Raw genomic sequence first — 14378 nt, forward strand, 5'->3', positions numbered from 1 at the left:
TACCATTACCCTGTCCTCAGTGTCAGCTCCTGTATAGACTTATAGTGCAGCAGTGTCTCCTGCTCTGTACCATTACCCTGTCCTCAGTGTCAGCTCCTGTACAGACTTATAGTGCAGCAGTGTCTCCTGTTCTTTACCATTACCCTGTCCTCAGTGTCAGCTCCTGTATAGACTTATAGTACAGCAGTGTCTCCTGCTCTTTACCATTACCCTGTCCTCAGTGTCAGCTCTTGTACAGACTTATAGTGCAGCAGTGTCTCCTGCTCTTTAGCATTACCCTGTCCTCAGTGTCAGCTCCTGTATAGACTTATAGTGCAGCAGTGTCTCCTGCTCTTTACGATTGTCCTGTCCTCAGTGTCAGCTCCTGTATAGACTTATAGTGCAGCAGTGTCTCCTGCTCTTTACCATTACCCTGTCCTCAGTGTCAGCTCCTGTATAGACTTATAGTACAGCAGTGTCTCCTGCTCTTTACCATTACCCTGTCCTCAGTGTCAGTTCCTGTACAGACTTATAGTGCAGCAGTGTCTCCTGCTCTTTAGCATTACCCTGTCCTCAGTGTCAGCTCCTGTATAGACTTATAGTGCAGCAGTGTCTCCTGCTCTTTACCATTACCCTGTCCTCAGTGTCAGCTCCTGTATAGACTTATAGTGCAGCAGTGTCTCCTGCCCTTTACCATTACCCTGTCCTCAGTGTCAGCTCCTGTACAGACTTATAGTGCAGCAGTGTCTCCTGCTCTTTACCATTACCCTGTCCTCAGTGTCAGCTCCTGTATAGACTTATAGTGCAGCAGTGTCTACTGCTCTTTACCATTACCCTGTCCTCAGTGTCAGCTCTTGTACAGGCTTATAGTGCAGCAGTGTCTCCTGCTCTTTACCATTACCCTGTCCTCAGTGTCAGCTCCTGTACAGACTTATAGTGCAGCAGTGTCTCCTGCTCTTTAGCATTGTCCTGTCCTCAGTGTCAGCTCCTGTATAGACTTATAGTGCAGCAGTGTCTACTGCTCTTTACCATTACCATGTAATCAGTGTCAGCTCCTGTACAGACTTATAGTGCAGCAGTGTCTCCTGCTCTTTACCATTACCCTGTCCTCAGTGTCAGCTCCTGTATAGACTTATAGTGCAGCAGTGTCTCCTGCTCTTTACCATTACCCTGTCCTCAGTGTTAGATCCTGTATAGACTTATAGTGCAGCAGTGTCTCCTGCTCTTTACCATTACCCTGTCCTCAGTGTCAGCTCCTGTATAGACTTATAGTGCAGCAGTGTCTCCTGCTCTTTACCATTACCCTGTCCTCAGTGTCAGCTCCTGTAGAGACTTATAGTGCAGCAGTGTCTCCTGCTCTTTACCATTACCCTGTCCTCAGTGTCAGCTCCTGTATAGACTTATAGTGCAGCAGTGTCTCCTGCTCTTTACCATTACCCTGTCCTCAGTGTCAGCTCCTGTATAGACTTATAGTGCAGCAGTGTCTTCTGCTCTTTACCATTGTCCTGTCCTCAGTGTCAGCTGCTGTATAGACCTATAGTGCAGCAGTGTCTACTGCTCTTTACCATTACCCTGTCCTCAGTGTCAGCTTCTGTACAGGCTTATAGTGCAGCAGTGTCTACTGCTCTTTACCAATACCCTGTCCTCAGTGTCAGCTCCTGTATAGACTTATAGTGCAGCAGTGTCTCCTGCTCTTTACCATTACCCTGTCCTCAGTGTCAGCTCCTGTATTGACTTATAGTACAGCAGTGTCTCCTGCTCTTTACCATTACCCTGTCCTCAGTGTCAGCTCTTGTACAGGCTTATAGTGCAGCAGTGTCTCCTGCTCTTTACCATTACCCTGTCCTCAGTGTCAGCTCCTGTACAGACTTATAGTGCAGCAGTGTCTCCTGCTCTTTAGCATTGTCCTGTCCTCAGTGTCAGCTCCTGTATAGACTTATAGTGCAGCAGTGTCTCCTGCTCTTTACCATTGCCCTGTCCTCAGTGTCAGCTCCTGTATAGACTTATAGTGCAGCAGTGTCTCCTGCTCTTTACCATTACCCTGTCCTCAGTGTCAGCTCCTGTACAGACTTATAGTGCAGCAGTGTCTCCTGTTCTTTACCATTACCCTGTCCTCAGTGTCAGCTCCTGTATAGACTTATAGTACAGCAGTGTCTCCTGCTCTTTACCATTACCCTGTCCTCAGTGTCAGCTCTTGTACAGACTTATAGTGCAGCAGTGTCTCCTGCTCTTTAGCATTACCCTGTCCTCAGTGTCAGCTCCTGTATAGACTTATAGTGCAGCAGTGTCTCCTGCTCTTTACGATTGTCCTGTCCTCAGTGTCAGCTCCTGTATAGACTTATAGTGCAGCAGTGTCTCCTGCTCTTTACCATTACCCTGTCCTCATTGTCAGCTCCTGTACAGACTTATAGTGCAGCAGTGTCTCCTGCTCTTTACCATTACCCTGTCCTCAGTGTCAGCTCCTGTATAGACTTATAGTACAGCAGTGTCTCCTGCTCTTTACCATTACCCTGTCCTCAGTGTCAGCTCCTGTACAGACTTATAGTGCAGCAGTGTCTCCTGCTCTTTACCATTACCCTGTCCTCAGTGTCAGCTCCTGTATAGACTTATAGTGCAGCAGTGTCTCCTGCTCTTTACCATTACCCTGTCCTCAGTGTCAGCTCCTGTACAGACTTATAGTGCAGCAGTGTCTCCTGCTCTTTAGCATTACCCTGTCCTCAGTGTCAGCTCCTGTATAGACTTATAGTGCAGCAGTGTCTCCTGCTCTTTACCATTACCCTGTCCTCAGTGTCAGCTCCTGTATAGACTTATAGTGCAGCAGTGTCTCCTGCCCTTTACCATTACCCTGTCCTCAGTGTCAGCTCCTGTATAGACTTATAGTGCAGCAGTGTCTCCTGCTCTTTACCATTACCCTGTCCTCAGTGTCAGCTCCTGTATAGACTTATAGTGCAGCAGTGTCTCCTGCTCTTTACCATTGCCCTGTCCTCAGTGTCAGCTCCTGTATAGACTTATAGTGCAGCAGTGTCTCCTGCTCTTTACCACTACCCTGTCCTCAGTGTCAGCTCCTGTATAGACTTATAGTGCAGCAGTGTCTCCTGCTCTTTACCATTACCCTGTCCTCAGTGTCAGCTCCTGTATAGACTTATAGTGCAGCAGTGTCTGTCTCCTGCTCTTTACCATTGTCCTGTCCTCAGTGTCAGCTTCTGTACAGACTTATAGTGCAGCAGTGTCTCCTGCTCTTTACCATTACCCTGTCCTCAGTGTCAGCTCCTGTAGAGACTTATAGTGCAGCAGTGTCTCCTGCTCTTTACCATTACCCTGTCCTCAGTGTCAGCTCCTGTATAGACTTATAGTGCAGCAGTGTCTCCTGCTCTTTACCATTACCCTGTCCTCAGTGTCAGCTCCTGTATAGACTTATAGTGCAGCAGTGTCTCCTGCTCTTTACCATTACCCTGTCCTCAGTGTCAGCTCCTGTATAGACTTATAGTGCAGCAGTGTCTCCTGCTCTTTAGCATTACCCTGTCCTCAGTGTCAGCTCCTATATAGACTTATAGTGCAGCAGTGTCTCCTTCTCTTTACCATTACCCTGTCTTCAGTGTCAGCTCCTGTACAGACTTATAGTGCAGCAGTGTCTCCTGCTCTTTACCATTGTCCTGTCCTCAGTGTCAGCTCCTGTACAGACTTATAGTGCAGCAGTGTCTCCTGCTCTTTACCATTACCCTGTCCTCAGTGTCAGCTCCTGTAGACTTATAGTACAGCAGTGTCTCCTGCTCTTTACCATTGCCCTGTCCTCAGTGTCAGCTCCTGTATAGACTTATAGTGCAGCAGTGTCTCCTGCTCTTTACCATTACCCTGTCCTCAGTGTCAGCTCCTGTACAGACTTATAGTGCAGCAGTGTCTCCTGCTCTTTACCATTACCCTGTCCTCAGTGTCAGCTCCTGTACAGACTTATAGTGCAGCAGTGTCTCCTGCTCTTTACCATTACCCTGTCCTCAGTGTCAGCTCCTGTATAGACTTATAGTGCAGCAGTGTCTCCTGCTCTTTACCATTACCCTGTCCTCAGTGTCAGCTCCTGTATAGACTTATAGTGCAGCAGTGTGTCCTGCTCTTTACCATTACCCTGTCCTCAGTGTCAGCTCCTGTACAGACTTATAGTGCAGCAGTGTCTCCTGCTCTTTACCATTGCCCTGTCCTCAGTGTCAGCTCCTGTACAGACTTATAGTGCAGCAGTGTCTCCTGCTCTTTACCATTACCTTGTCCTCAGTGTCAGCTCCTGTATAGACTTATAGTACAGCAGTGTCTCCTGCTCTTTACCATTACCCTGTCCTCAGTGTCAGCTCCTGTACAGACTTATAGTGCAGCAGTGTCTCCTGCTCTTTACCATTACCCTGTCCTCAGTGTCAGCTCCTGTATAGACTTATAGTGCAGCAGTGTCTCCTGCTCTTTACCATTGTCCTGTCCTCAGTGTCAGCTCCTGTATAGACTTATAGTGCAGCAGTGTCTCCTGCTCTTTACCATTACCCTGTCCTCAGTGTCAGCTCCTGTATAGACTTATAGTACAGCAGTGTCTCCTGCTCTTTACCATTACCCTGTCCTCAGTGTCAGCTCCTGTACAGACTTATAGTGCAGCAGTGTCTCCTGCTCTTTACCATTACCCTGTCCTCAGTGTCAGCTCCTGTACAGACTTGTAGTGCAGCAGTGTCTCCTGCTCTTTACCATTACCCTGTCCTCAGTGTCAGCTCCTGTATAGACTTATAGTGCAGCAGTGTCTCCTGCTCTTTACCATTACCCTGTCCTCAGTGTCAGCTCCTGTATAGACTTATAGTGCAGCAGTGTCTCCTGCTCTTTACCATTGTCCTGTCCTCAGTGTCAGCTCATGTACAGACTTATAGTGCAGCAGTGTCTCCTGCTCTTTACCATTACCCTGTCCTCAGTGTCAGCTCCTGTATAGACTTATAGTGCAGCAGTGTCTCCTGCTCTTTACCATTGTCCTGTCCTCAGTGTCAGCTCATGTACAGACTTGTAGTGCAGCAGTGTCTCCTGCTCTTTACCATTACCCTGTCCTCAGTGTCAGCTCCTGTACAGACTTATAGTGCAGCAGTGTCTCCTGCTCTTTACTATTACCCTGTCCTCAGTGTCAGCTCTTGTATAAACTTATAGTGCAGCAGTGTCTCCTGCTCTTTACCATTACCCTGTCCTCAGTGTCAGCTCCTGTAGACTTATAGTGCAGCAGTGTCTCCTGTTCTTTACCATTACCCTGTCCTCAGTGTCAGCTGCTGTATAGACTTATAGTGCAGCAGTGTCTCCTGCTCTTTACCATTACCCTGTCCTCAGTGTCAGCTGCTGTATAGACTTATAGTGCAGCAGTGTCTCCTGCTCTTTACCATTACCCTGTCCTCAGTGTCAGCTCCTGTACAGACTTATAGTGCAGCAGTGTCTCCTGCTCTTTACCATTACCCTGTCCTCAGTGTCAGCTCCTGTAGACTTATAGTGCAGCAGTGTCTCCTGTTCTTTACCATTACCCTGTCCTCAGTGTCAGCTGCTGTATAGACTTATAGTGCAGCAGTGTCTCCTGCTCTTTACCATTACCCTGTCCTCAGTGTCAGCTGCTGTATAGACTTATAGTGCAGCAGTGTCTCCTGCTCTTTACCATTACCCTGTACTCAGTGTCTGCTCCTGTATAGACTTATAGTGCAGCAGTGTCTCCTGCTCTTTACCATTACCCTGTCCTCAGTGTCAGCTCCGGTATAGACTTATAGTACAGCAGTGTATCCTGCTCTTTACCATTACCCTGTCCTCAGTGTCAGCTCCTGTACAGACTTATAGTGCAGCAGTGTCTCCTGCTCTTTACCATTACCCTGTCCTCAGTGTCAGCTCCTGTACAGACTTATAGTGCAGCAGTGTCTCCTGCTCTTTACCATTACCCTGTCCTCAGTGTCTGCTCCTGTATAGACTTATAGTGCAGCAGTGTCTCCTGCTCTTTACCATTACCCTGTACTCAGTGTCTGCTCCTGTATAGACTTATAGTGCAGCAGTGTCTCCTGCTCTTTACCATTACCCTGTCCTCAGTGTCAGCTCCGGTATAGACTTATAGTACAGCAGTGTATCCTGCTCTTTACCATTACCCTGTCCTCAGTGTCAGCTCCTGTACAGACTTATAGTGCAGCAGTGTCTCCTGCTCTTTACCATTACCCTGTCCTCAGTGTCAGCTCCTGTACAGACTTATAGTGCAGCAGTGTCTCCTGCTCTTTACCATTACCCTGTCCTCAGTGTCTGCTCCTGTATAGACTTATAGTGCAGCAGTGTCTCCTACTCTTTACCATTACCCTGTACTCAGTGTCTGCTCCTGTATAGACTTATAGTGCAGCAGTGTCTCCTGCTCTTTACCATTACCCTGTCCTCAGGGTCAGCTCCTGTACAGACTTATAGTGCAGCAGTGTCTCCTGCTCTTTACCATTACCCTGTCCTCAGTGTCAGCTCCTGTACAGACTTATAGTGCAGCAGTGTCTCCTGCTCTTTAGCATTACCCTGTCCTCAGTGTCAGCTCCTGTACAGACTTATAGTGCAGCAGTGTCTCCTGCTCTTTACCATTACCCTGTCCTGTGTCAGCTCCTGTACAGACTTATAGTGCAGCAGTGTCTCCTGCTCTTTACCATTATCCTGTCCTCAGTGTCAGCTCCTGTACAGACTTATAGTGCAGCAGTGTCTCCTGCTCTTTACCATTACCTTGTCCTCAGTGTCAGCTCCTGTATAGACTTATAGTGCAGCAGTGTCTCCTGCTCTTTACCATTACCCTGTCCTCAGTGTCAGCTCCTGTATAGACTTATAGTGCAGCAGTGTCTACTGCTCTTTACCATTACCCTGTCCTCAGTGTCAGCTCCTGTATAGACTTATAGTGCAGCAGTGTCTACTGCTCTTTACCATTACCCTGTCCTCAGTGTCAGCTCCTGTATAGACTTATAGTGCAGCAGTGTCTCCTGCTCTTTACCATTACCCTGTCCTCAGTGTCAGCTCCTGTATAGACTTATAGTACAGCAGTGTCTCCTGCTCTTTACCATTTCCCTGTCCTCATTGTCAGCTCCTGTAAAGGCTTATAGTGTAGCAGTGTCTCCTGCTCTTTACCATTACCCTGTCCTCAGTGTCAGCTCCTGTACAGACTTATAGTGCAGCAGTGTCTCCTGCTCTTTACCATTACCCTGTCCTCAGTGTCAGCTCCTGTATAGACTTATAGTGCAGCAGTGTCTCCTGCTCTTTACCATTACCCTGTCCTCAGTGTCAGCTCCTGTACAGACTTATAGTGCAGCAGTGTCTCCTGCTCTTTACCATTACCCTGTCCTCAGTGTCAGCTCCTGTACAGACTTGTAGTACAGCAGTGTCTCCTGCTCTTTACCATTACCCTGTGCTCAGTGTCAGCTCCTGTACAGACTTATAGTACTGCAGTGTCTCCTGCTCTTTACCATTACCCTGTCCTCAGTGTCAGCTCCTGTATAGACTTATAGTGCAGCAGTGTCTACTGCTCTTTACCATTACCCTGTCCTCAGTGTCAGCTCCTGTACAGACTTATAGTACAGCAGTGTCTCCTGCTCTTTACCATTACCCTGTCCTCAGTGTCAGCTCCTGTATAGACTTATAGTGCAGCAGTGTCTCCTGCTCTTTACCATTACCCTGTCCTCAGTGTCAGCTCCTGTATAGACTTATAGTGCAGCAGTGTCTCCTGCTCTTTACTATTACCCTGTCCTCAGTGTCAGCTCCTCTACAGACTTATAGTGCAGCAGTGTCTCCTGCTCTTTACCATTGTCCTGTCCTCAGTGTCAGCTCCTGTATAGACTTATAGTGCAGCAGTGTCTCCTGCTCTTTACCATTGTCCTGTCCTCAGTGTCAGCTCCTGTATAGACTTATAGTGCAGCAGTGTCTCCTGCTCTTTACCATTACCCTGTCCTCAGTGTCAGCTCCTGTACAGGCTTATAGTGCAGCAGTGTCTCCTGCTCTTTACCATTACCCTGTCCTCAGTGTCAGCTCCTGTATAGACTTATAGTGCAGCAGTGTCTCCTGCTCTTTACCATTACCCTGTCCTCAGTGTCAGCTCCTGTATAGACTTATAGTGCAGCAGTGTCTCCTGCTCTTTACCATTACCCTGTCCTCAGTGTCAGCTCCTGTATAGACTTATGGTGCAGCAGTGTCTACTGCTCTTTACCATTACCCTGTCCTCAGTGTCAGCTCCTGTACAGACTTATAGTACAGCAGTGTCTCCTGCTCTTTACCATTACCCTGTCCTCAGTGTCAGCTCCTGTACAGACTTATAGTGCAGCAGTGTCTCCTGCTCTTTACCATTACCCTGTCCTCAGTGTCAGCTCCTGTATAGACTTATAGTGCAGCAGTGTCTACTGCTCTTTACCATTACCCTGTCCTCAGTGTCAGCTCCTGTATAGACTTATAGTGCAGCAGTGTCTCCTGCTCTTTACCATTACCCTGTCCTCAGTGTCAGCTCCTGTATAGACTTATAGTACAGCAGTGTCTCCTGCTCTTTACCATTTCCCTGTCCTCATTGTCAGCTCCTGTAAAGGCTTATAGTGTAGCAGTGTCTCCTGCTCTTTACCATTACCCTGTCCTCAGTGTCAGCTCCTGTACAGACTTATAGTGCAGCAGTGTCTCCTGCTCTTTACCATTACCCTGTCCTCAGTGTCAGCTCCTGTATAGACTTATAGTGCAGCAGTGTCTCCTGCTCTTTACCATTACCCTGTCCTCAGTGTCAGCTCCTGTACAGACTTATAGTGCAGCAGTGTCTCCTGCTCTTTACCATTACCCTGTCCTCAGTGTCAGCTCCTGTACAGACTTGTAGTACAGCAGTGTCTCCTGCTCTTTACCATTACCCTGTGCTCAGTGTCAGCTCCTGTACAGACTTATAGTGCAGCAGTGTCTCCTGCTCTTTACAATTACCCTGTCCTCAGTGTCAGCTCCTGTATAGACTTATAGTGCAGCAGTGTATCCTGCTCTTTAGCATTGTCCTGTCCTCAGTGTCAGCTCCTGTATAGACTTATAATGCAGCAGTGTCTCCTGCTCTTTACCATTACCCTGTCCTCAGTGTCAGCTCCTGTACAGACTTATAGTGCAGCAGTGTCTCCTGCTCTTTACCATTACCCTGTCCTCAGTGTCAGCTCCTGTATAGACTTATAGTGCAGCAGTGTCTCCTGCTCTTTACCATTACCCTGTCCTCAGTGTCAGCTCCTGTATAGACTTATAGTACAGCAGTGTCTCCTGCTCTTTACCATTACCCTGTCCTCAGTGTCAGCTCCTGTATAGACTTATAGTACAGCAGTGTCTCCTGCTCTTTACCATTACCCTGTCCTCAGTGTCAGCTCCTGTACAGACTTATAGTGCAGCAGTGTCTCCTGCTCTTTACCATTACCCTGTCCTCAGTGTCAGCTCCTGTATAGACTTATAGTGCAGCAGTGTCTCCTGCTCTTTACCATTACCCTGTCCTCAGTGTCAGCTCCTGTATAGACTTATAGTGCAGCAGTGTCTCTTGCTCTTCACCATTACCCTGTCCTCAGTGTCAGCTCCTGTACAGACTTATAGTACAGCAGTGTCTCCTACTCTTTACCATTACCCAGTCCTCAGTGTCATCTCCTGTATAGACTTATAGTGCAGCAGTGTCTACTGCTCTTTAGCATTACCCGGTCCTCAGTGTCAGCTCCTGTATAGACTTATAGTGCAGCAGTGTCTCCTGCTCTTTAGCATTACCCTGTCCTCAGTGTCAGCTCCTGTATAGACTTATAGTGCAGCAGTGTCTCCTGCTCTTTAGCATTACCCTGTCCTCAGTGTCAGCTCCTGTACAGACTTATAGTGCAGCAGTGTCTCCTGCTCTTTACCATTGTCCTGTCCTCAGTGTCAGCTCCTGTATAGACTTATAGTACAGCAGTTTCTCCTGCTCTTTAGCATTGTCCTGTCCTCAGTGTCAGCTCCTGTATAGACTTATAGTACAGCAGTGTCTCCTGCTCTTTACCATTACCCTATCCTCAGTGTCAGCTCCTGTATTGACTTATAGTGCAGCAGTGTCTCCTGCTCTTTACCATTACCCTGTCCTCAATGTCAGCTCCTGTATAGACTTGTAGTACAGCAGTGTCTCCTGCTCTTTACCATTACCCTGTCCTCAGTGTCAGCTCCTGTATAGACTTATAGTACAGCAGTGTCTCCTGCTCTTTACCATTACCCTATCCTCAGTGTCAGCTCCTGTAATGACTTATAGTGCAGCAGTGTCTCTTGCTCTTCACCATTACCCTTTCCTCAGTGTCAGCTCCTGTATAGACTTATAGTGCAGCAGTGTCTCCTGCTCTTTACCATTACCCTGTCCTCAGTGTCAGCTCCTGTACAGACTTATAGTGCAGCAGTGTCTCCTGCTCTTTACCATTACCCTGTCCTCAGTGTCAGCTCCTGTATAGACTTATAGTGCAGCAGTGTCTCCTGCTCTTTACCATTACCCTATCCTCAGTGTCAGCTCCTGTATAGACTTATAGTGCAGCAGTGTCTCTTGCTCTTCACCATTACCCTGTCCTCAGTGTCAGCTCCTGCAGGGACTTATAGTGCAGCAGTGTCTCCTGCTCTTTACCATTACCCTGTCCTCAGTGTCAGCTCCTGTATAGACTTATAGTGCAGCAGTGTCTCCTGCTCTTTACCATTACCCTGTCCTCAGTGTCAGCTCCTGTACAGGCTTATAGTGCAGCAGTGTCTACTGCTCTTTACCATTACCCTGTGCTCAGTGTCAGCTCCTGTACAGACTTATAGTGCAGCAGTGTCTCCTGCTCTTTACCATTACCCTGTCCTCAGTGTCAGCTCCTGTATAGACTTGTAGTACAGCAGTGTCTCCTGCTCTTTAGCATTGTCCTGTCCTCAGTGTCAGCTCCTGTATAGACTTGTAGTACAGCAGTGTCTCCTGCTCTTTACCATTACCCTGTCCTCAGTGTCAGCTCCTGTATAGACTTATAGTACAGCAGTGTCTCCTGCTCTTTACCATTACCCTATCCTCAGTGTCAGCTCCTGTATAGACTTATAGTGCAGCAGTGTCTCCTGCTCTTTACCATTACCCTGTCCTCAGTGTCAGCTCCTGTACAGACTTATAGTACAGCAGTGTCTCCTGCTCTTTACCATTACCCTGTCCTCAGTGTCAGCTCCTGTATAGACTTATAGTGCAGCAGTGTCTCCTGCTCTTTACCATTACCCTGTCCTCAGTGTCAGCTCCTGTATAGACTTATAGTACAGCAGTGTCTCCTGCTCTTTACCATTACCCTGTCCTCAGTGTCAGCTCCTGTATAGACTTATAGTGCAGCAGTGTCTCCTGCTCTTTAGCATTGTCCTGTTCTCAGTGTCAGCTCCTGTATAGACTTATAGTGCAGCAGTGTCTCCTGCTCTTTACCATTACCCTGTCCTCAGTGTCAGCTCCTGTATAGACTTATAGTGCAGCAGTGTCTCCTGCTCTTTACCATTACCCTGTCCTCAGTGTCAGCTCCTGTATAGACTTATAGTGCAGCAGTGTCTACTGCTCTTTACCATTACCCTGTCCTCAGTGTCAGCTCCTGTACAGACTTATAATGCAGCAGTGTCTCCTGCTCTTTACCATTACCCTGTCCTTAGTGTCAGCTCCTGTATAGACTTTTATAGTGCAGCAGTGTCTCCTGCTCTTTACCATTACCCTGTCCTCAGTGTCAGCTCCTGTACAGACTTATAGTGCAGCAGTGTCTCCTGCTCTTTACCTTTACCCTGTCCTCAGTGTCAGCACCTGTACAGACTTATAGTGCAACAGTGTCTCCTGCTCTTTACCATTACCCTGTCCTCAGTGTCAGCTCCTGTACAGACTTATAGTGCAGCAGTGTCTCCTGCTCTTTACCATTACCCTGTCCTCAGTGTCAGCTCCTGTACAGACTTATAGTGCAGCAGTGTCTCCTGCTCTTTACCATTACCTTGTCCTCAGTGTCAGCTCCTGTACAGACTTATAGTGCAACAGTGTCTCCTGCTCTTTACCATTACCCTGTCCTCAGTGTCAGCTCCTGTATAGACTTATAGTGCAGCAGTGTCTCCTGCTCTTTACCATTACCCTGTCCTCAGTGTCAGCTCCTGTACAGACTTATAGTGCAGCAGTGTCTCCTGCTCTTTACCATTACCCTGTCCTCAGTGTCAGCTCCTGTATAGACTTATAGTGCAGCAGTGTCTCCTCCTCTTTACCATTACCCTGTCCTCAGTGTCAGCTCCTGTACAGACTTATAGTGCAGCAGTGTCTCCTGCTCTTTACCATTACCCTGTCCTCAGTGTCAGCTCCTGTATAGACTAATAGTGCAGCAGTGTCTCCTGCTCTTTACCATTACCCTGTCCTCAGTGTCAGCTCCTGTACAGACTTATAGTGCAGCAGTGTCTCCTGCTCTTTACCATTACCCTGTCCTCAGTGTCAGCTCCTGTATAGACTTATAGTACAGCAGTGTCTCCTGCTCTTTACCATTACCCTGTCCTCAGTGTCAGCTCCTGTATAGACTAATAGTGCAGCAGTGTCTCCTGCTCTTTACCATTACCCTGTCCTCAGTGTCAGCTCCTGTACAGACTTATAGTGCAGCAGTGTCTCCTGCTCTTTACCATTACCCTGTCCTCAGTGTCAGCTCCTGTATAGACTTATAGTGCAGCAGTGTCTCTTGCTCTTTACCATTACCCTTTCCCCAGTGTCCGCTCCTGTACAGACTTATAGTGCAGCAGTGTCTCCTGCTCTTTACCATTGTCCTGTCCTCAGTGTCAGCTCCTGTACAGACTTATAGTGCAGCAGTGTCTCCTGCTCTTTACCATTACCCTGTCCTCAGTGTCAGCTCCTGTACAGACTTATGGTGCAGCAGTGTCTCCTGCTCTTTACCATTACCCTGTCCTCAGTGTCAGCTCCTGTACAGACTTATAGTGCAGCAGTGTCTCCTGGTCTTTACCATTACCCTGTCCTCAGTGTCAGCTCCTGTACAGACTTATAGTGCAGCAGTGTCTCCTGCTCTTTACCATTACCCTGTCCTCAGTGTCAGCTCCTGTATAGACTTATAGTGCAGCAGTGTCTCCTGCTCTTTACCATTACCCTGTCCTGAGTGTCAGCTCCTGTATTGACTTATAGTACAGCAGTGTCTCCTGCTCTTTAGCATTACCCTGTCCTCAGTGTCAGCTCCTGTATAGACTTATAGTGCAGCAGTGTCTACTGCTCTTTACCATTACCCTGTGCTCAGTGTCAGCTCCTGTACAGACTTATAGTGCAGCAGTGTCTACTGCTCTTTACCATTACCCTGTCCTCAGTGTCAGCTCCTGTACAGACTTATAGTGCAGCAGTGTCTCCTGCTCTTTACCATTACCCTGTCCTCAGTGTCAGCTCCTGTACAGACTTATAGTGCAGCAGTGTCTCCTGCTCTTTACCATTACCCTGTCCTCAGTGTCAGCTCCTGTACAGACTTATAGTGCAACAGTGTCTCCTGCTCTTTACCATTACCCTGTCCTCAGTGTCAGCTCCTGTATAGACTTATAGTGCAGCAGTGTCTCCTGCTCTTTACCATTACCCTGTCCTCAGTGTCAGCTCCTGTACAGACTTATAGTGCAGCAGTGTCTCCTGCTCTTTACCATTACCCTGTCCTCAGTGTCAGCTCCTGTATAGACTTATAGTGCAGCAGTGTCTCCTCCTCTTTACCATTACCCTGTCCTCAGTGTCAGCTCCTGTACAGACTTATAGTGCAGCAGTGTCTCCTGCTCTTTACCATTACCCTGTCCTCAGTGTCAGCTCCTGTATAGACTAATAGTGCAGCAGTGTCTCCTGCTCTTTACCATTACCCTGTCCTCAGTGTCAGCTCCTGTACAGACTTATAGTGCAGCAGTGTCTCCTGCTCTTTACCATTACCCTGTCCTCAGTGTCAGCTCCTGTATAGACTTATAGTACAGCAGTGTCTCCTGCTCTTTACCATTACCCTGTCCTCAGTGTCAGCTCCTGTATAGACTAATAGTGCAGCAGTGTCTCCTGCTCTTTACCATTACCCTGTCCTCAGTGTCAGCTCCTGTACAGACTTATAGTGCAGCAGTGTCTCCTGCTCTTTACCATTACCCTGTCCTCAGTGTCAGCTCCTGTATAGACTTATAGTGCAGCAGTGTCTCTTGCTCTTTACCATTACCCTTTCCCCAGTGTCCGCTCCTGTACAGACTTATAGTGCAGCAGTGTCTCCTGCTCTTTACCATTGTCCTGTCCTCAGTGTCAGCTCCTGTACAGGCTTATAGTGCAGCAGTGTCTCCTGCACTTTACCATTACCCTGTCCTCAGTGTCAGCTCCTGTACAGACTTATAGTGCAGCAGTGTCTCCTGCTCTTTACCATTACCCTGTCCTCAGTGTCAGCTCCTGTACAGACTTA

The sequence above is a fragment of the Phyllobates terribilis genome, unplaced genomic scaffold (genome assembly GCF_046119375.1).
Source record: "Phyllobates terribilis strain yellow unplaced genomic scaffold, ASM4611937v1 Scaffold_6__1_contigs__length_29720123, whole genome shotgun sequence".
Classification (NCBI taxonomy): Eukaryota; Metazoa; Chordata; class Amphibia; order Anura; family Dendrobatidae; genus Phyllobates; species Phyllobates terribilis.